A 22,107-nucleotide genomic window follows, 5' to 3' on the forward strand; every position below is an offset into this window, starting at 1 on the left:
TATGATGTTAGCTGCAGGCTTGTCATATATAGCTTTTTTTATGTTGAGTTATGTTCCCTCTATACGCAGTGTGCTTACGAGTCTTCATCATGAAAGATGTTGAATTTTGTCAAGTGCATTTTCTGCATCTATTGAGACAGTCATGATTTTTATTTTTCATTCAATTCATGCAGTGTATCACATTGATCGATTTGCCGATGTTAAACCGTTCTCACATCCCTAGAATAAATCCCACTTGGTCACATTGTAGCATTATTTTGTTGTATAAGTGAACTTGGTTTGTGGGTTTTTTGTTTTTTTTGGGTTTTGTTTTTTTTTTTTTTTTTTTGAGAAATTTTTACATCTATGTTTATCAGGACTATTGGTCTGTAATTTTCTTTAACTTGTAGTGTCCTTTAATATCAAGGTAATGCTGGTCTCATAAAATGATTTTGGAAGTACTCCCTACTCTTCTCTTTTTTGAAAGAATTTGAGAAGGATTGGCTTTAGTTCTTGTTTTAAACATTTGGCTGAATTCACCAATGAAGTCATCTGGTCCTGGACTTTTCTCTGTTAGGGAATGTTTTACTTCTGAGTCAATCTCCTTACTAGTAATTGGTCTATTCAGATTTCCACTTCTTCATGACACAGTCTTGGCAGGTGATATGTTTTTAGGAATTTATAAATTTCTTCTATGTTGTCCAATTTGTTGGTATGTAATTGTTTATAGTAGTTTCTTTGATCCTTTTTAATTGTGTGGTATCAGTTGTGCCTCCTCTTTTATTTCTAATATGATTTATTTGAGTTTTTCTTTTTTTTTCTTATCGTTTACAAAAAAACTGTTTCACTAATTTTCAATATTGTCTTTTAGTCTCTATTTCATTGATTTCTATGTCAATCTTTGTTATTTGCTTCCTTCTATGAAAAGGGCTTCCCTGGTAGCTCAGCTGGTAAAGAATCTGCCTGCAATGTAGGAGACCCCGGTTGGATCCCTGGGTTGGGAAGATCCGCTGGAGAAGGGATAGGCTACCCACTCCAGTATTCTTGGGCTTCCCTTGTGGCTCACCTGGTAAAGAATCTGATTGCAATGTGGGAGACCTGAGTTTGATCCCAGGGTTGGGAAGATCCCCTGGAGAAGGAAAAGGCTACCCACGCCAGTATTCTGGCTTGGAAAACTTAATGGACTGTATATTCCATGGGAAATGACTGAGAGACTTTCACTTCACTCTATGAACTTCGGGCTTCGTTTGTTCTTTTTAGGCCCTTGAGGCAAACATTTGAGTTGTTTATGTGAGATCTTCTGTTTTTGTTGTTGAGTCACTAAGTCATGTCTGACTCCCTATGACATCGTGGACTATAGCACACCAAGCTCCTTGGTTCTGCATTATCTCCTGGAGTTTCCTCAAATTCATGTTCATTGAATCAGTGAGGCTATCTAACCATCTCATTCTCTGCCACCCCCTTCTCCTTTTCCTTTCAATCTTTCCCAGCATCAGGGAGTATTTTTCTTAATGTAGGCATTTATTGCTATCAACTTCACTCTTAGAAGTCATTTTATTGCCTCCTCTATGTCATGGTATGTTGTATTTCCACATGCATTTGTCTTGAGACACTTACTTATTTATCTTTTGATTTATTCTTTGACATTGTTTGTTCAGGAGAATGTTGTTTAACCTTCACTTATTTGTGAAATTTTCCAGTTTTCTACTTGTAGTTGATTTCTGGTTTCATATTGTTGTGGTTAGAAAAGGTTCTTGATATGGTTTGTCTTTTTAAATTTACTAAGACTTGTTTTATGGCCTAACATACCATCTACCCTGGAGAACATTCCATCTTTTGTGTTTTGCTGCTGTCGAATGAAATGTTCTGTGTTTATCTGTTAGGTCCATCTAGCCTAACATAAAGTTTAAGTTCAATATTTCCTTATTGACTTTCTGTCCAGATGATCTGTTTTTGAAAGTAGGATATTAAAGTCTCTTCCTATTACTGTATTACTATCTATTTATCCCTTCATATCTGTTACTATTTGCTTTCTGTATTTAAATGTTCTTGTGTTGTGTACATAAATATTTATAAATGTTATATCATTTGGTGAATTGATTCCCTTATCATTATATAATAGTCTTCTCTTTCTCTTCTTACAGTTTTTAATTTAAAGTCTCTTGTACATATGAATAGGAGAAGGCAATGGCACCCCACTCTAGTACTCTTGCCTGGAACATCCCATGGACGGAGGAGCCTGCTGGGCTGCAGTCCATGGGGTCGCTAAGAGTCGGACATGACTGAGCGACTTCATTTTCACTTTTCACCTTCATGCATTGGAGAAGGAAATGGCAACCCACTCCAGTGTTCTTGCCTGGAGAATCCCAGGGACGGGGAAGCCGGTGGGCTGCCGTCTATGGGGTCGCACAGAGTCGGACACTACTGAAGCGACTTAGCAGCAGCAGTACATATAAATATAGCTATATCTGCTTTCTTTTAGCTTCCATTTGCATGGGATATCATTTACTATCCCTTAACATTCTTTCTGTGTATGATCTTAAAGCTGAAGTCTCTTGTATACAATTGGGTCTGTTTTTTAATCCATTCAGTCACTCTATGTCTTTTGATTAAAGAATATGGTCCATTGACATTTAAAGTAATTATTGATGGATATAGATTTACTATTGATATTTTGTTAATTATTTTCTGGTAAGATTTCTCGTAAAGAAGTTTCTTTCCCGCTTTCTGTCTTCTTTTGTGATTTGCTGATTTCCTATAATGGTACATTTTGACTCATTTTTCTTTCTCTTTTGCATATCTACTATAGGCTTTTGCTTTGTGGCTACCCTGAGGCTTGTTAAAACATCTTGTATTTATAACAGTGTACTTTAATCTGATAGTAATTTAACTTTGTTAGCACACAAAACTGTTTCCTTTTATATACTCCCCTTTACATATCTTATGTCTTTCATGTCAAAATTTACATCTGTGTATATTACATATTCATTAACAAATTATTGTAGTATTAGTAGAGTTTTCTTGGAAATTGAAGATGAAGATGAGTTTTATATCCAGGTGATACAGTGTAAAACAACAAGAGCACACAAAAGAGAATTGGGTGGTCCATGAACTGAGGAAGCAGGTACTTGGCTCCAAAGCTGACCGTGAGAACCTAAGATACCCCGCCCTGCCCCACCACTAGGAATCCTGGGAAAGCAGAAAGGGGTTTAGGAATACGAGCTGATTTTATCTAGACTGGGCATTCCCAGTTAAATTGGGTATACAATAATGGTAATTGTAATTAAATGTCAATGTTATGATGTATTAAGTGTTTACCTCTACTCACTAGACTCACAAGTATCAGAGTTGTGTGTGTCCTGTTTTTAGCAGGTAATCAACTATTAATACTATTCATTGGATGGAGAATGGATGGATGGATATTACAACATTAAGTATTCAAATATATACATTTATATTTTACATTTATATACATTTACATATATATACATTTTACATTTATATACATTTACATATATACACACATTTACATTTATATATACATATACATTTGTATATGTATATATTTATATATATATATGTACTTGTATATGTATGTATTTATATATGTATTTGTATACATATGTATGTGTATACATACATATACATATACATTTACATTTATATACATTTACATATATATACATTTTACATTTATATGCATTTACATTTTAAATTTATATACATTTACATTTTATGTTTATATATATACATTTATAGATATTTAAATATGTATTTAAATATATACATACCTTGCTTTATTGTGCTTTTCAGATGTTGTGTCCCTGACAAATTGAACACTTATGACAATCCTGAGTCAAGCAAGTATATTAATGCCATTTTTCCAAAAGCATTTGTTCCCTTCCCATCTTTGTGTTATGTTTTAGTAGTTCTCCCAATATTTAAGACTTTTTAATAATCAGTATTTTTTTATGATGATCTGTGACCAGTGATCTTTGATGTTATTACTACAACTCACTGAAGTGTCAGATAATGGTTAGCATATTTTTGGCAATAAAGTATTTTTAAATTCAAGCATGTACATGTTTTTTAGACATAATGTTATTGTGTATTTAACGAACTACAGTGTAGCATAAACATAACTTTTATATGCACTGGGAAACCAAAAATTGTATGATTTGCTGAGATAATTGTTTTATTGCAGTAGTTTGGAACCAAGACTGCAATATCTCTTAGGAATGCCTGCATTCACTAGGAGAGACAGTAGAGAAGATGGTGTAGAAGTGGTTAAGAGCTATTTGGGAGGATGTGAAAGTGAAAATGAAATTTGTTCAGTTGTGTCTGACTATTTGCGACCCCATAGACTATACAGTCCATGGAATTCTCCAGGCCAGAATAGTGGAGTGGGTAGCCTTTCCCTTCTCCAGGGAATCTTCCCAACCCAGGGATCGAACCCAGGTCTCCGACATTGCAGGTGGATTCTTGACCAGCTAAGCCACAAGGGAAGCCCAAGAATACTGGAGTGGGTAGCCATCCCTTCTCCAGAGGATCTTCCCAAGCCAGGAATTGAACTGGGGTCTCCTGTATTGCAGATGGATTCTTTACCAACTGAGCTGTGAGGATATGGGGGAGAATACTAAAGATTTTTTTCTGGCCCCAAGACTTCCTGATATGTGGGCAGTAGATTCTGGCAGGTATTCTAGTATGGATGTGGGATGAAAGTGGAACTGGGGCCCTCCAGTTGCAAAAAGATGTCATTTTCCTGTGTCCCTTTCAGAGAAGTGGGGAGTCACATTGTCCTATGTTTCAAGTATGTAAGTGGACACTTTACAATGAAATTCCTGGGCATTTGAAATCTCATTCTAAAATTCAGGGTCCTTTTAAAAACTAATTAATACTAGCTACATTTTTAGAGGTCCAGTTTGTGGCAAGCAAACTGCTAAGCATTTCACATGGACTAGCTCACTTATTTTGCACAACAGGAGTCCTAAGGGTAGATGAGATTACTGCTACTCAACAAACAAGGAAGCTGGGACTCAACATGGCTTAGTAATCTGCCCAAGATCATCAGATGACAAGACTGGATCAGATCTGTCTGGCTTTCAGCCCATGCTCCTCACCACTTAAGGATTCCCAGGTCTTTCCCTAGCATCCTTTACTTTATCTCGTATTTGCTCAGACAGCACATGCTACCCTCTGCTCATGGGCAGGGGAAGGGTGATAAGCCACTGGCTCAGACACAGGGTCTGGACAAACCTCTGAGCATGTCTCATGCTTGACAGGTAAGTGCAAACCCTTGCAGGATCCTTGATGTTGGGAGGAAGGCTGTGCTCACTGTAGGCCCTGGAGCAGTGGAGCAGATTCACCTGGAGGGTGTGCTCTGAACTAGAGGCTGCGGCTCCATTCTTCATAGTCCCTCTAACTGGCAAAAGGCCAGAAAGTTGGGGGTCAATTTCCCAGCTCAGTCATTTCTGGAAACCTTCTAGGTTTAAATTGCTGACAGATAGCTAACTACGTCTCCCAGGCTTTCTGCACCATTGTGCTTCCATGAAACCTGTTAACCTCTCTTCTCGCTTTGATCAAAGTCCTCTGAGGTGCAGGAGAGGAAGGGGAGAAGAAAAGTCTGGATTCCAGGGCTGAGACTGTTTGGAAAGTAGCCAGCTCTGCCTGCTGAATGAGGGGAAGTCAGCATGCACGCCGCGCCTCAAAGCCCTGGGATGGGGGTAGGAGGTGGGGAGCTGCAGCTGAGCACTGACCGTGGATGTCTCTCCAGCTCCAGCATCCAGCCCTGGCCCTGCCCTGCAGGTCCTGCTCAGAAGGATGGACCTGGGGTCAGCAGGGTCTATGGGACTGCTCGGTAAGGCCCACGCTGCCGAAAGTTTGCACACTGACAGATCTGCTCAGCCCAACAGCACCACAGGTGGGTTTCTGCTGGAAGTCTGCCGGTAGGTATCTAGAAGTTTTGCCCAGGGACCTGGGGCTCTGGAGACTTCCAGAGCCAGCCAAGGGAAAGGAATGATTGGAGCTGGCTCCCTTAGGAGACATAAAAACCTCTCCAGTTGTTGGATTGTACAAATTTAGAAAAAGGGGAGGCAAGGGAACTCATTAGAGAAGGATGTTGGGGGATACAAGAGAAAAAAGTGGCCTGTGGGAGCCTTGAGTCAGTAGGTTAGAGTCTAATGCAGAAGAGACAAGTCATTTCCCCTCTATTTCTGATGAGGTGTGGGGTTGTTCTCCTCCTAAGTCTGCTCCCTTCTGACATGGGGCATAGTTAAAAGTCTGCTTGCCAGGACCCTGGGACACCAACAGGCACTGCTTCAGCTCCATAGTCCCTCAGCGGCCCAAGGCATCCATGCTAGGATGTGCAGTGGTCTCAGGAAGTCTAGAGTTGTCATCAGTCAGGGTCCTCCAGAACACAGCCTGAGCTGGGGTGAGAGTCCAATCTCTGTGCTCCTAAAACACATCCAGCAAAAAAAGAGGTTCCTACTGGGTTGGTTTGTCATTATCCAATGTTCCATATAATCCAGCTGTACCACTGCCGTATAGGTACCAAAGGAAATGAAATCAGGATTTTCACTACCCTGTTCCTTGCAGAATTGTTTACAACAGCCTAGACAGGGACACAGCCGCACAACCTAGGTGTACATTGATGGGTGAATGGGATGAAAAAATTGCCCTATATGTATGGAATTCAACTTTCAAAAAGAACAAAATACCACCAATTGCATCTACATGAGTCAATTGGAGGATATTATGCTAAGTGAAGTAAGCCAGACACAGAAAGACAAATACTACATGATCTTACTTGCATGTGGAACCCAAAAGAGTGAAATTCATAGAAACAGAGAGTAGAGTGGTAGTTACCAGGGGCAGGCAGCCGGGAGGAAATGAGCAGATGTCGGAGTACAGAGTTTCAGTCGAGTAGGTCGAATGTGGTCTGGAGATCTACCACATAGCAACGTGACCAATAGGTAACAGTACTCTACTGTATACTTGAAATTTGCCAAGAGAGTAAAATGTAAGTGTTCTCATCACACACACACACAGAATGGTAACTGTGAGATGATGGATATGTTCCTTAGCTTGACTGGGGTGATCATTTTACAATGTATATGTACATTAAACATCACATTGTACATCTTAAATATATACAGGTGTTATTTTTCAAAAATAAATTAAAAACAATAGAGACAAATTAAAAACAAGACCCAACATCTGCCCACCCAACTCCCCACCCCCACCCCGCCCCCTGCCAACGTCTCTAGGCCAATCATCTCTGGCTCCAGCACAAGATCCTGGTCTGATTGGCTGTGGCCAGGCTTCCTGTGTGCACTTAGGCACAAGTCCCAGAAATGTTATGCACAAAGACTCCCCTGGGTCACCCCTCAGAAGCAGACAGGTCCTGGACACACCCCCTTCCTCCCCCACCCTGCCCCCCCCAGATAACCTGTACACTAGGATCTGAATCCTCTCTGGGAGATGCTGCTCGTCTCCAGGCCACCACGTCTCATCCTGCAGTGTCCTGCTGTCTCCAGGACAGAAACTGCAAAGACAACTTTTATTTCATTTCTTCGTGCCACCCGCTTACTTCCATCCACATCCCTGGGGCACCTGCCCCAGGGGCTGAGACCAACTTGGTCTCACCCACACACACACACTTATTATAAAACCATATTTGAAGGAAAAAATATCTTGATCCAACTCCAGGCATCTTCAAAGAACATACAGCCCGGTGAGGCACTAAGCTGCCTCTTAATTGCTCCAAAGGAATGTTTTCAAGCTCCAGGCCCATCAGCGCTTTCTGTAATTCTGCAATCTCTGCTTTCAGCCCACGCTTGTGGATACAACCCAGAAAGTTCTCACTCCTTTGGGGAGCTCTCTGCCACACTGTTACTTGCGTTTGTTCATTTCTTGCACCAAATTAATGACACCTTCCTGAAGCAGAGACATGACTCAACCTCAGGAAAGCAGCCAGGGGTTTTCAGAACCACAAGGACTGTTTCACTTGTGTTCTTCTCCATCTCTGACCTGGGTCAGAGATAAAGGCGCTAAAGCTCTTTTTTTTTTCCCTTTTGAAGTGAAGGTGGAGAAGTGGGGGAGGGGAGCACAGTCTCACCTGCCCCCCAGGCACCTTCATAGCCATCCGTGCCAAGAGACTCCAGAGAGTGAACGTCAGCTCACCCACCCTGCCACCTGCCCCCAAAGGCCTGACTGCGGTCTGGCCACAGGGTTCCTGGGGAAGTTCAGGCTGACAGGGAGGGAGAGGTCCAAAACCCTGGAAACACTGACCTCAGAGTCAGAGACCGGCTGTGGTGCAGGCCGCATGGCCTGGGTGAATGTCTCACTCCCTCTGAGCCCCATCTCCTGATTTATAAAGTGGGACCACCACGCTCACCATATAGGACCTCTTAGAAGGTTCTGGTTGGCAGCTCCACAGCACGTCCCTAAGGTGTTTGGGGCAAGGGTACTGCAGCTCTCATCCCTCAGTTTTATGTAGTATCTGATACCAACCAGGGTTCTTGGCCTTCCCCGGCCAAAAGAATTGACTAGAGTTCAGGCAAGCAAATCAGGCGAGGCTTTGTTGGGGCCCTTGCTGCAGCAAGTGGGGGACAGAGAACAAACAGGTCCCCTTGCTCGCGGAGGGGAAGCATGCTTGCTCCTTATATGGGGTCAGGGTAAGTGCGTGTCCAGGGGTAGGATTGGAGAGGTGGCTTAGGTGGGTTCCTCACCTCTCTGGTGGCTTCCCTGGTGGCTCAGAAGATAAAGAATCTGCCTGCAATGCAGGAGACTCAGGTTTGATCCCTGGATTGGGAAGATCCCCTGGAGAAGGAAATGGCTACCCACTCTAGTATTCTTGCCTGGAGAAGCCCATGGACAGAGGGGCCTGGCGGGCTACAGTCCATGGGGCTGCAAAGAGTCAGACACAACTGAGCTACTAACACTTTCACTGGTGGTACTGAGTCCAGGGGGCGTGCTCAGTACTCTGCTTTTGCTCCCAGGACCCTGTTTTTGCTCCAGGATCTTAAGTGGCAGTTGGGTTTTTTTGGTCTCTGTATTCTTTGTCCAGAATTTGTCCCAATCGCCCATGCATGCCATTGTTTTTAGCCCCATATAGTTTCTTGGTATTTTGTTGCTTGAGGAGGGGTATGTCCAGGCGGGAGCATTGCAGCAAAGGGCCTGAGGACTCAGCCTGTCTCAGTACCTACCTAGGTTGGGAGGAGAAAGCCCATGTGGATCATTCTGGAAGCCTGGCTTTTCCTATTCAGGCCCTGGAGAGGGTGCGTGGTCTCTGCCTAAATCCAGAAGCTGTGCTGGAGGAACAGGAAGGAGGGCCCAGCCTTCTCCACCCTTAGCAGCCATTTCTGCTGTTCTGAAAGGCCAGTGGTACAAGTCACAGCATTTCGGGGACATGTGGATTCCTGGGGCTCAGGGCTGACCTGGGAGACAATGAGTGGAAGGCATGGTGTCTCAGAAGAGTGATGATGTTAACCTCTGAGGTAGATTTTGTTCTCAAGGCGAGGGTTTAAAAAAAGAAGGGACACGCTGCAGTACATGAGGGGCCCCCTGCCTTACCTCAGCGTGGACTGTGGGTCTCACCTTTCCTCCAGCTATCTCAGGTAGGCTTGTCCCTGAAGATTTTAAGTCCACAGGACAGGGTATGGGCCTTTCCTGTGTCCCCTGAGCCCTGCCATTCCCTCCACAGCTCCAGGCTGGGCCCTTCCTATCTCCTCTGGGTTAAAACTATCCACAAAGGGCCAGGTGTCTCACTCGGACAGTTCTAGGACCATCTATGAACTATACTCTGAAAGCCTGCCCTATGGCCTGCCAAGTAAATTTAGTTTAAAAATAACTCCTTACAGCTCTGGTTGACAGTAATTTGTGGCATTAAGATGGTGTCAGAGACAATTTTATGAAAGTGGATGTTGTCCTCGGTGATTGTATTTCCTGAAAGATGAGCAGATAACTCACCACAGGACATTCCATTAGCCTGCGTTCCCCTCCCCCAAGGCAAACACAATAGACCCCGCTTTTTCTCCAAGATGGGTCTCATTTTCAGAGCTGACAGAACCCTTCTCGCTGGGCCTGAAGATCAAAATGTGTGTCCAACTGGGATGAAGATGACACAGACACAAGTTCTCCTTACACTAAGCTTGCTGTTCCTACAAAGCACACCCCAGGTCATCAGCCAGGAGGCCCTTTCCAAGTTCCCAAGAGCTACTGCCAAGAATTTCCCCTCAGCTGGCTCTCACCCTCAGTGAGCTCTGAATCAATTAGGGCTTCTGTAGCACTAACTGACTTGAGGAAAACCTAACTAGCTTAAGGAAGAAGGAAATGTTTGGCTCGTATGATGAGGAAGTCTAAGGTGAGGACCAGCTTTAGGCACAGTTTGACATAAGGTCTCAAGATGTCATAAGAACCCAGACCCTTCATCTCTCAGCTGGGAATTATGTCTCTAAGTGTTAGCTTCCTTTCTTAGCAGGTTCTCTTCTCATCTCAACCACATGGTTGCTGCAATTCTAGACTTTGTACCATTGTAACTCCAAATCCACATAATAAAAAAAAATTATCTTTTTGGTATGAAAGTCCTGATTTATCCCAGTTGTTCTGTTTAAGCTGTATTCTGATCCCTTAATCAGACACTGGAGAGCAGAGAAGGGGACTCTCTGATGAGCAGGTAAGTGGCCCTGGGTGTGGAGTCACAGCCACGGAAAATCACAAGGAGGAGGGAGAGGGTGGGTGTCTCTGTTGAGGTTGCGTTCGGGGGCATGTAGTAAAAACCCCAGCACAAGGGGTACATTTTTCCCATATAATGAGATGTCCAGCAGCAGCCCAGGAAGGAGCCAAGAGCTCAGGTTCCTTCTAGACCCAACTGCATCAATACCACTGGTGGTTCCCAATCCTTGTGGCTCCAAGAATGGCTTTCTCCAGTCCAGGCATCACAGACACGTACTTCCTGGGTCTAAAGACAAGAAAAAGTCTAGTATGGCTGAGTCTATCCTTTAGTCTGGACAAAAAACCTTCCCTGAAATTTTTTCTTATAATCCACCTGCCAAACTATGAGCACTCCTAGCTTTAGGACAATGTGGGAAGGTTAGTATTTTTACTTGCAAGCAAAACCAAGATTCTGATAATAGAGAAGAAGATAAGAATGGTTGTTTGGCATGTCAACTAACAATATCTGCCATTGTCATCAGCTACATAGTCAAAAACAAAAGATGTACATTAGAGCATTTGTCATCCTCTATGGCCAGTTCTCGGAGAAGGCAATGGCACCGCACTTCAGTACTCTTGCCTGGAGAATCCCAGGGACCGGGGAGCCTGGTGGACTGCCGTCTCTGGGGTCGCACAGAGTCGGACACGACTGAAGCGACTCAGCAGCAGCAGCAGCAGCATGGCCAGTTCTCCTTTCAAAACCAAAAATCTACTTCTTACTTCCTATCTGTAAATAGAAGGATCAGTTCCTGGTCGGTGACTTCGAGCTAAAAATCCCTGGGGTTATTCCCCAAAGTGCCATGAGCCACCTTATCCAGCACCTACAAAAGATGCCACAGCCATTCTTGACAGACGATTTCTTTAAGTCCAAAGAAACTCAGAACTGATGACTATTGCTCGTTAAATGTTTTAAAAAGATACTTTATAATGGAGGTCATTTAAAAATTTTTTTCCAGAGTTACAAATTTGGAGACTTACATTGGAAAATGTATGTGTGCATCCGTATATTTATAGAGATACACTGAGTACAAATCCTTTGCATCGTAACAGAGTGCATTCTCATCCTCTTGGTCCTGGGAACCCTGAGGAAGTGCATTAGGTAGGCAAATTTGAGCTGGGATTATCCTGCGAGAAGAAGCTGGGGTGGGCTGTCTGAGATAGTGGGGGACTAGCATCCGCTTGTCTTCCAGAATAAGGGAAGCCCTCCACACAGCAGCAGATAGAATGGTCGCCTCTTTGGCCATGTGGCCCTGGGGAATATCAGTAGCACAAGTAAAGCAGTGGTGTTGTTTCAAGTTGTTTTAAAGGCCTCAAACTATTAAAGTTCTTTTTTCTCCCACTTTATGGAATCAGAAGTTTACAGAATGTGGGAGCTGGAAAAGAACTTGGTGCTCTTCTGACCCAACCCCTTCATTTTTCATTGGTTCCTTGAGCAAACTTCTTCACGTGACCTCACCATGTAAGAAAACTCTTTACCTACAGAAATCACCCACAAGTCCCTGTGTATTCAGAGATTTAAACCCCAAACTTGACCATGAATTGGATGGAGAGGATGGCTTGGGAAAAGGAGAGAAAAGGACTAAGACATTTGTTTCCACTGGCTATAGTTAGCAACCTCTTTACCAGTTGGAATTTTTAAAGCTTTTTATTAATACTCTGTCAGGATTTCACACTTACAGAACAGATGTAGAATTGATCCAAAGAATTCCCATCTACTATTCATCTGAATTCCACACATAGTGATGTTTTACCACACTTGCTTTGGATAGATTTTTTTTCTGAACCATTTAAGTTGCAGATACGGTGCCCCTTCATCCCATCAGTGCGTATTTTCTAAACTTAAGGACATGTTCTTGTAGTAGCATAGGACAATAATAATCAAAATTAGGAAATTAGCATTGTAACAATACTATTAGCTAATTTGCAGATTTTATTCAAATTTTCCCATTATTCTAATAGTGCTCTAAATGGTTGAAGAAAATCCTGGATTGCAGGTTACATTTAGTTGTTGTGATATCTCTTTATAGCCTTGAAGCCTTCCCTCATCTTTCTTGACCTTGGCAGTTTTGATCAATATAGTCCGATTATTTTATAGAGTTTTCTATTAAATTTTAAGACTACTAAAATTCTATCCTTAGCATGAAAGAGGAATGCTGTGACTCCTTTTTTGTGATTAATGCTAATGAACCCAGTCACCAGAGGATTCCCACCTCATTGCAAGGAACAAGTAGAATACTTACAAGGTGTTAACCTGGGTCCCAGCTTGGAGAATATGGGTCTAAAAACACCAATGTTTGAGCAGAGCCCCAACCTTTTCGAGAGATGTGTTCCAGAGGGAAGAAGTCATATTGGCTTCTCACAAGACGCAGGATATCGCTCATTTGCAACAACCAACTGGGGACCTCTTTTTCACTATGGTTGGTTGTCGCAAATGAAGGATTGTTTTGTTTGTTATTCACTCAAACCTAATTAAAACCAAGGTTAGCAGGGCATCTGCCAGCATCCGACGTCTTCCCTCTCGCCTTCCCCGTCCCATCACCAGTCGACATGATTCATTGGCTTTTAGTGCATTAGGCAAATTTGCTATAATTGCGGAGAGGGGAAGGAGCAAGGGGCCCCTGGCACCACCCAGGCGCTACACCATTGCCTTCCTGTAAGTCACACAGACTCCAAGAAAGGGGCTTAAATTGCCTTTATTGATTTGTCAGCCTCTAATAGATCATTTCTCACTGAGCAAAGGACAGGACCCTCAAAGAGAGTTGTCTCTGCTCTTCCGACCTTCATCATGGCTCTTGTCTCAGTGAGAAGGGTGTCTAGGGGGTGAGGGTTAATGACATATTGGAGAGAATTAAAATGCAGACATCAGTCCTCCCAAAGATGCAGCCAAGAGACGGGGCCAGAGAGGCCGGTTTCCACCTCCGACTTCTCTAAACTAGACTTCCTGATCCCAAAGTTGTGTGCAGAGAAGTGACCCTCAGGATTCTAATTTCCTTCCCTGTGAGCTGAGTGTGCTGGGCTCTCATATCCAGCCCTCTGCAGCATCCCCTTTCCTGATGTACCTTGGCAGCAGAAGGAAGTGAGTGTAGCCCTGTTACGGAATCCCACGTGGAGGGGCAGCCAGCCAGCAGTTCCCTCGCGCAAGTCCTTAGCTCACATTATACATCCAATAAACATCTTTAAAATTTCTTAAAACCTGACTGTGTGCCCGGGACTTCACTAGATACTTTGCAAGATGGAGCCTTTGAGCTCAAAACACTTTATAGAGACAGAGATGAAAATAACCAACACACAACACAATGTGATACGATCTATGGTGGGATTTGTGCAAAGAAGTGTGAGGCATTGGGAGGGTAGGGACAGAGGGGAGGACTGGCTTAGTCCTCCTCTGTGTCTGGAAGAATGTTCACGAGGCAGACAGACAGGATGGCATTTGCAGCCCACACAGCATAGCTCTTACCCTAGGTATGGCCCTGTTCCATTCAACTTGGCTGGCTGTGTACTGATGCCGGTCCTTCATCTAGATTGTAAACACCACAAGGGCAGGGATCTTGTCAGATTTTGGAGTGTCTTCACAGCACTCAGCCAGGTGCTAATCATACAGGAAGTCCTCAGAGAATCCTGAGTGGATAATGATTTCCTGCAGATGGTACAGCTGTGAGCAACACCTGGCCAGCTGCTGAAGGGAGGCATCTCAGGAAACTTGAAAGGAGTCTGGTGGGGGTGGCAAGTGAAGTGCTGAGGGTCAGAGTAAATGTCAACACCACACCTTGGGTATTCCTGTAATATTAAAATACCCTTACAATTAAAACACTCTGTGACCTCAAACATGTTCAGTCATATTTTTTTTTTCCTATTTCCTAGCAACATTTGCTAGAAAAACTTCCAACACAACAAAATTATTTGGACAGTTTCTTGGAGTTCACTGTTCATTCTAACAAAATTCTACCTAGGGTTAAAATATGGCACAAACCTCATTGGTTCTAGATGAGAACACATTTAAGTGTCTACACCACCGGTGCTCTGCTCTGCAATGAAGGTGGATCTTTAAGGGAAAAGAAGGAGAAAACAAAAATGAGGGGAAAAAGGGGTGGAGAAGAAGGGGAGAGAGGAGGGGGCAGGAAGTGGGGAAAATGACTGCTTGCAAAGATTTTCTCTGTGTTGGTTCTCGCTTCCTTCAGAGGGCCTTTTGCTGTCAGGAGGCTTGGCTCAGCCTTACGGCTTTTCTTTTCTGCTATCGGTTTTATTTTTTATCTCAGTGGCTCACAATCTTGGCCACCACTCAAGCAGGACCTAGAGAAGACAGAGGCCCCAAGGGTGGCCCCTTTAGAAGTTATGACTGTGGGGCCAGTGCTCCCTTCCTGCACCCCCCCGGATACAGGAGGCGGTGCCCAGGTTTTCCCAGATCTGGAGGGCCCCGGAGTAGCGAGAGCCTGGGTGCTCAGCTTGTTACTGCTACTTGCATTCAGAGGTGGAGGGCAAAGCAAGCCTCTCAAAGAGGAAAGCAGTGCTGACCTCAGGGCCACCCCACCCCTCCCCACCCTCCCCCCCTACCCCCCGCCTCCCCCCCCAACCCCACCTCCGAACTGCAGGGAGGCTGTTGGGTGTGGACGCTGGGAGACAGCTGGGGGCAAATTCACAACCGGAGAACATTCTTCAGGATTTTCAACTGTCTTTTTTTTACCCCTCCAGCAATGAATAGGGAGAACCCCAGACTGTGGTAAAAATAGCTCACGCTCTTCCTCAAACCTGTCTGGCTTGCGTTTGTGGAAGGCTTGGGGGAAAGAGTCACATTTGAAAATGGAATTTATTTTGAGCCAGTCATGCTGACAGGAGCTCAGTTCTGGGGAGAGAAAGCAGCTTCCCAGCATAGAAACCGGCTTCATCTTTTTTTTTTCCCTCTCTCTCTCTCTCTTTTAACTCCTCCCAAAGTCATGTCTGACTCTTTGCCACCCAGTGGACTGTAGCCCACCAGGCTCCTCCGTCCATGAGTTCTCCAGGCAAGAATACAGGAATGGACTGCCATTACCTTCTCCCAGGGAACTTCCCAACCCCGGGATTGAACCCAGGTCTCCTGTATTGCAGGCAATCTCCTGCATTGCAGACAGATTCTTCACCAACTGAGACACCAGGGAAGCCCCCAAAGTATTCCTTAATATTTTTGTTACAGTGAAAAACTAGATGTAAGGCAGAACAATCATGTGTGTTTGTCTCTACAGGGACCAGGTTTCCCGAGAAGCTTTGAAGAGGCAGAGGTTACATGGACGCAGTGGCCCTGGACAGGCAGGTGAGCCAGCCCCATCCCAGCCCTGATCCCGCTGGTGGCGTGGACCAGGCACGAGGTGAACCCATCTACCTGGGATTCCTCATTCCTAACTGGGACCTGGACCTGCCAACCTAGCCAACCTCAAAGGGTTGTTATGGAGATGAAATCAGCCCCATCCGGTGTCCGAAGTTACTTTGTAAACTGTGAAGTGCTGTACACTTGTAAGGCTTTGGTATTAGGAGCTGAAGAAAGCGTCCCACGGCACCAGAAGCGGTCAGCGAGGCTAGAAACACTCCCTTGCATGGGAATGCCACAGGGGTGAGCAGCGAGGAACAGCTGCTAGGCTCTTGTTGGGAGAAAACACCGAGTCATCAGCACAAAGCACGGAAATAGAACTCTCAGGGAGTCGTGCACCGCCTGTGCCCACAGCCCTTGCAGCTAGCTCGCTCCCCACACCTGGGCCTCTCAGAGACGGGCAGGATACAGGGATGAGCCAATTTTACAGAGAGGTAAACTGAGGCCCTGAATGGGAGAAATCTTCCTTGTGGTCACATGGTCACTTGTCTAGACCAGACCAACCTCTAGCTCCCTCATGATGCCCTGACACCAACAGCCTGACCCATCAGTCTCCAGCCTGGAAAGTCACTGCCTGAGCTCTGAAAGTGGGTTCTGCTCCACAGCAGTGAGCCAGCGCCCTGGAAAGAAAGATGCACACAGCCCTCAGCCTCCCGGCCCCGAGGACCCGGCCTCCTGTCTCACAAGGAGGTGGGCTGAGGCCTGCACCCGCCCTCAACAAGGCTGAGCATCTTTCTGGTTGTTTGGAACCTGCAAATTGAAATTAAAAACAGCTTCAAACCCCCTTCACTCTTAGAGGGGCCAGGAAAACCCCACTGCCTGGAGCCTGTGTAAATCAGAGTGCTGTGAGTAGCTTAGGTACCCCGAACCCTTCCCTCATTCCCAGCAAACCTCTTTGAGGAAGGCCGAGGTTAAGAGCGGTAACAAACCACAGGTCAGCACACAGGTCACTTAGTGCTTGCACACCTCCCCAGAGACACGCAGGGCCCTGCAGAGCCCGTGGCAGCCTAAATTCCCAGTCCTGCCCTCGCCTGGGTCACCACAGGGCTGGCCTTCACTGGAGTCCCTTCTCTGCACGACCATGATGTGAATCATTCATTCAGACACACCTCCTGCCCTGAATGCGTGCTCCTTGCAGACTACCCATCAAGGGGTCACCTGGAGGCTGATGGACTCTGAAGTTTTGTTGATACACCCTTTACTTAACTCCAAGAAGAGAATTGAGTAGTTGCAACAGAGATCGTGCGGCCTGTAAAACCTAAGATATTTACTGTCTGGCCCTGTATTGAAAAGTTTGTCATTCTCACATTATATGATTATCTTATTGAAGTCTAAGGATTGCACGGTGAACTAGGTATTATTATCCCTGACTAGAGAGGTAGGAGGATCTGAAGATCAGAGAGTTTCAGTAACTTGCCCAAAGACACACAGCTGTTAACTGACAGAGTCAGGTGCGTCTGCTCCAAAGTCCAGGATTTTTCAAATACCCAATTCTGCCAGTCTATGGACACATCCAATCAATGCTCAGTGTGATAGGGGTGTAGTGAAAGGTCTCATCTTCCTGGACTGGGTGAACCAGATTTAGAATCACATTGTTGACTAACGACTAATTTAGGCCTAGGTCACTCACAGCCTTCCCCTCATCACAAGGAGCTGATCGTAAGACCTACCAGGCTGGGGCACTCAGCTTGTAAAATAAACCTGAAACCCAGAAGAGCCAGGCAGGCCTTGAGCAGCCCCTGGCCAGGCCAGCCAGGGTTACCATGACAACAGAGTCATTTCCATTACAAACCCTGCAACAGGCTTCCAGGAGGTGATTAATGTTTGACCTCTGGGGGCGGGAACTCTGGGGAGGAGGGTGCCTGGCCATATCCCTTCTAGTCTGGTGCAAAGCATAGCTGGGGTACAAATGCTAAAACACTCCATCCCTTGTCACCCTGAGTCCTATAAATCGCCCCAAGAAGCAAGCATCTTATGGAAGTATCTCCCTTCAGCCTTGAGCTGAGGCAGTGAACCTCAGAAACCCAAATGCGGACGAAGGAAAGCAAGAGAAACCAAGAAAAGGAGTTTAAGACTGTAAACTGATCAGTTCTTGCTGGATAAATGGCACCTGCTCGCTCATCACAGAAAAGGTACAAAAAGAATTCAGTGAGACAAGAAGCAGGTTAAGTACAAGCCTGGGAACCCTATCTCCTTGGAGCTCGGAGACTCAGGAGGAGAGGCTGAGCATGGGTGGGCAGCCAGCCACGGCAGGGACCGCTGTTGTGAATTTTCAGGGCAGGCAACCCAGGGAAGCTGGGATTTCCACCGTCCCCTCACCCACCACCCATGGGTGGGGCCAGCTGCCTGCCAGGCAGAGCCACCCGGGTGGATTTTAGCCCTGGACCTCGAGGCATCTGCTGTGGGTCTCTCTGGGATCATTCACAGACAGTTTTTCTCTCTGCTGACACTTGGGTGGCTCTGACCGCCCCCGGCGTTGTTCTTGTTTGGCCATTCTCCTGCCGCTGAGTCACTGCCCCTGCAGCCCGGCTGGGGGCGGTCAGGCTCTCGCTGTGTCCTTAAGAGAATCTCAGCGTCTGGCCTGTATCAGTTTCATCCTTTTTGCAGAGACCGTGTGACTCTGGGGTTGAAATGGCAGGTTTCTGTGGGGGAGGAAAGAGAAGGCTCTGGCTGCTCCAAGTCTGTGCAGGCTGCTTTGAAGCAAACCTCAGGAACCGGCTCCCTGCCTGCCTTCTGCCTCCTCCCCTTGGGAACAGTGGAGCAGGGGAGACCCCATTCCCTATGATACCCACCCCAGGCCACCATATCATCCCTGAGCCTTCTCCCAAGGCCAGGCTGAGACCCTAAACTCCCCAAGCCAAACACCGCTGTGGGTAAGCAGGAACCACACTTCACATCACAGAATCATTTATATAAAAATGCAACTACTTTTGTTCTAGCTAAAATGATTTCTGATTCTGAGTTTCCATTCTCTGACAGGAAATTAACATCATTAATTCCAGGCTCTCATTTTTCACTTTACTGGAGCCTGCCTCTAATCTGGGGAGGGGCTGCCTAGCGCCCTGGCATGGGGTGGGGGAAGGCGGCAATTCCATTCTCAGTGCTTGGCCTCCACCCACACTCCTTGTCCCGACTGGACTGCAGCCCTCGGGCCACATGGGTCATTGCTGGATCCTCCTTATCTCAGTCACAGAACCATTCCATGTTCCTAAGCTTTTCTGAGCCACTTGCCGACAGCTGTGAGCAGCAGGCCATGCATTCTGCGTTGTGGGGACCCTCCCCGTATGACTGGACATGCCACAGAAGGGCCTCCTGCTCCCGTACCCGGCGAGGCACCCCAGAACTCTGGAAATTGCTACGCTCCTCTCGCTGGGAAGAGACACAAGGACTCTAACCTTGGGATCCCCACACTGATCTGGAGATTCTGCTGTTACCCATGCCCACCTCTGGACTCAGCCTGGAGGGTCCCCAGGGAGGGGAGCGGGTCCTTCCCGGGGCTTTCACCAGGAAACACCCTCCTTCTCCAGCCTCCAGCCCAGCAGAGTGCTGGGGTGCGGATGCACTGGCTCTGACTGCAGATTGCTCCAAATCTCCTGATTTTGTCCTTGGTTCTCTGCCCTGCTCTGAGGACTGGGCTTTTGAAACACAGAAAACTAATCTTGCCTTCAGAATTAATCACTATTCCCTCCCCGCCAAATTTGCTACCTCCCACTAGGGGGAAGAGAGGGGGATACAAGAAATGCCTGGAAAAATATATGAACCAATATCCCCCAATATTATCCTGCTACATTTTGTTTGCAGGGGTCTGCTTGGACCTGAAAGCAGAGTTTTAGGCTCCATCTGCGGAAATCAAAGGTCACCCAAGATTTCATCAAGTTCACACATGACTAATGTTCTCCGGGTCACCCCTAACTCACAGCTGTGTCCCCTCTGAATCTGTTCGGTCTGTGTCCATTCTGTTGACCACACCTACTGCCTCCTTCTTACGACACATCAGCTGAGATATAGGATTCAGCCCCATACAGGATTAATCAACACACATGCACTCACTCACACTATCTCCTGTGTATGTGTGTGTGTGCGTGTGTGTGTGTGTGTGCGTGTGTGCGTGTGTGCGTGTGCGTGTGTGTGTGTGTGTGAGAGACTTCACTGAAAGTTTGCCAGAGATAAAGAAGGGTGTCACTGAGCTCCTGTGCCCTCAAATATACACCAGAACACACTGGAGCCCTGGTCAAGCCCTCTGCCAGCCACCAGCCTCCAGTCCCCCAGGCACCATGACCGGGTCTCTTGCTGTAAAACTCCTCTCAGCCTCTCCGCCACCCTCCTCCTTCCTTCCTCTGAACTGTCCCCAGATCCCCTAGCTCTTCTCACTCTCACGGGCAAGCTGCCCCTGTCTGCCCTGGGGTGGAAAGCCCGCCCTTTCCACCTCCACACCCTCCCTGTAGCAGGCCTGTGGGTACAGGGCTTGGTTTCTTTGGAAGGATGTTACTGCTGTAAAGCACCGTCATTGCTTTTCTTCGCAGAATAAACAAACACAAAACACCTATTTGGTGTGACTGTCAGAGCCAGGAAGAAGGGAGGCTTCCGCTGCCTTCCCCAAGGGGAATTGCTAGGAACATCGCCTAAGGCAGCAAGCCCTCTCTTATCTACTGTATGTGTGGGCCATGCTCTTTGAGGATTACCAAGCAGGGCTTTAATCTCGGCCTGCCTTTCCCTGCCCTGTAGTTTGTGTCTCTTCTTCCTCTCTTGTCCGTGGGTGTCTCCAGGGAATAGAGATAATCTATATTTGTTTAAGAAGGGTTAAGAAAGAAAAGAACGTGTGGCAAAATGATGTGATAATTTCCGACTCACCCACAGAGCTTTTTTAATTGCCATTTATAATCTGGAAGGGACTGTCTTTATCCACCTCCTGAGAATTAGGTGACGCAGGGGACACCGGGGCCCCAGGGAGCAGCCACCGGCAGCACCTGCCTCTTGCTGTCCCCTGGCCATTCCACACTCACCCAGGCCCCCCATCCCGCCCAGGGCTCCTCTCTCACCCCTTCCCTGCCCTTCCCAGCATCAAGCCTTACCTGCTTGGCACCCTTCTTTCTCCCGGGGGCCCTGTTCTCAGCTGGGAAGCTGATAACGGCACTCAGACGATAATGAATGGTAATAAGTTCATGTGTTACCCTCTCTGGGTAGCAGCAACATTTGCATTTTGACAGGGCCTTTCTGGAGAAAAAAAACCGTCCTTAACAATAACATGACTGGAAGTTGGGGCATCTCAGCACCTGCATCTGGTGGGCCTAAGGGCATATATTTGTGACAAGAGCAGTTTTGATTCCTCAAAACACTCCCCTGTTCCACTCAGAGAGCGAGAACAAGGGGGCTCCTCAGGGACTTCTGGGCAAAAGGCCCTGAGACGGAGGCCTGGAACACAGAGTGACTCCCACCTCGGAGAGAAGGAAGAGACGTCTTGCACACCCAGACACAAATTCCCCAAGATAGAAGGGGGGCGGGGCAGAGGGAGCCCCGGTAGAAGAGAACTGACGTTTCTAGGCCGTGAGGGTACCCGCCCCTGCACAGAGAGGCTGGCGAAGGCTCCACAGCAGAGGCTGCTTCCAGGGGTAACGTCTCATCAAACAGACTGTTTCCATGGGGCTGCCTGCCAGCCACCGGGGGGTGGGAGTTGGTGAAATACTAGAGGAGGTGCAGAGGTCTGGGAACCCGAGCAGCAACCGGGCCCACCTCTGAGCTGGGACAGTCTCCTGGCGCTCATGGGGGCTCTGCCTCGGAGCTGGCCACACTCCAGGGTCACCAACACCAGCTGTTCTCAGGGCCTTCAAGCCGGCCACACGGCCTTCCGCGCTCGGATGGGCTGGCTGAAAACAGGGCATGGTGCATGGATGCTGCATCTTAGCCCGGACCCTGCCAACCTCCTTGTGCCTTCTTGCAGGACCAGCTGTCTCAGCCCTGGATGGCATTCCCAGTTCCAGCGAGTTCTCTTCCCACTGCCCTCCTATGGCCCCGCCTCGATACTTGAGATAACCCAGGCTCCCAGGGTTCAGACACCACCCTGCCCAGCCCCAGGCCTC

The 22,107-nt window shown here is 46.7% G+C and overlaps 1 long non-coding RNA gene across 2 annotated transcripts; it reads right to left on the reverse strand.

The window, feature by feature from the left end:
* Positions 1 to 3,696: 3,696 nt before the first annotated feature.
* Positions 3,697 to 21,609, reverse strand: LOC109570030 (uncharacterized). Of its 2 annotated transcripts, XR_002182416.2 has the most exons (4): positions 21,466 to 21,609; positions 21,103 to 21,244; positions 7,427 to 7,522; positions 3,697 to 6,432 (listed from the first exon to the last, which is right to left on the reverse strand). It is a non-coding gene; the product is annotated as an uncharacterized lncRNA (long non-coding RNA). The 2 variants fall into 2 exon arrangements; XR_002182417.2 differs by lacking the exons at positions 3,697 to 6,432; positions 7,427 to 7,522 and adding an exon at positions 15,279 to 18,672.
* Positions 21,610 to 22,107: the final 498 nt, after the last annotated feature.

The sequence above is a fragment of the Bos indicus genome, chromosome 15 (genome assembly GCF_029378745.1).
Source record: "Bos indicus isolate NIAB-ARS_2022 breed Sahiwal x Tharparkar chromosome 15, NIAB-ARS_B.indTharparkar_mat_pri_1.0, whole genome shotgun sequence".
Classification (NCBI taxonomy): domain Eukaryota; kingdom Metazoa; phylum Chordata; class Mammalia; order Artiodactyla; family Bovidae; genus Bos; species Bos indicus.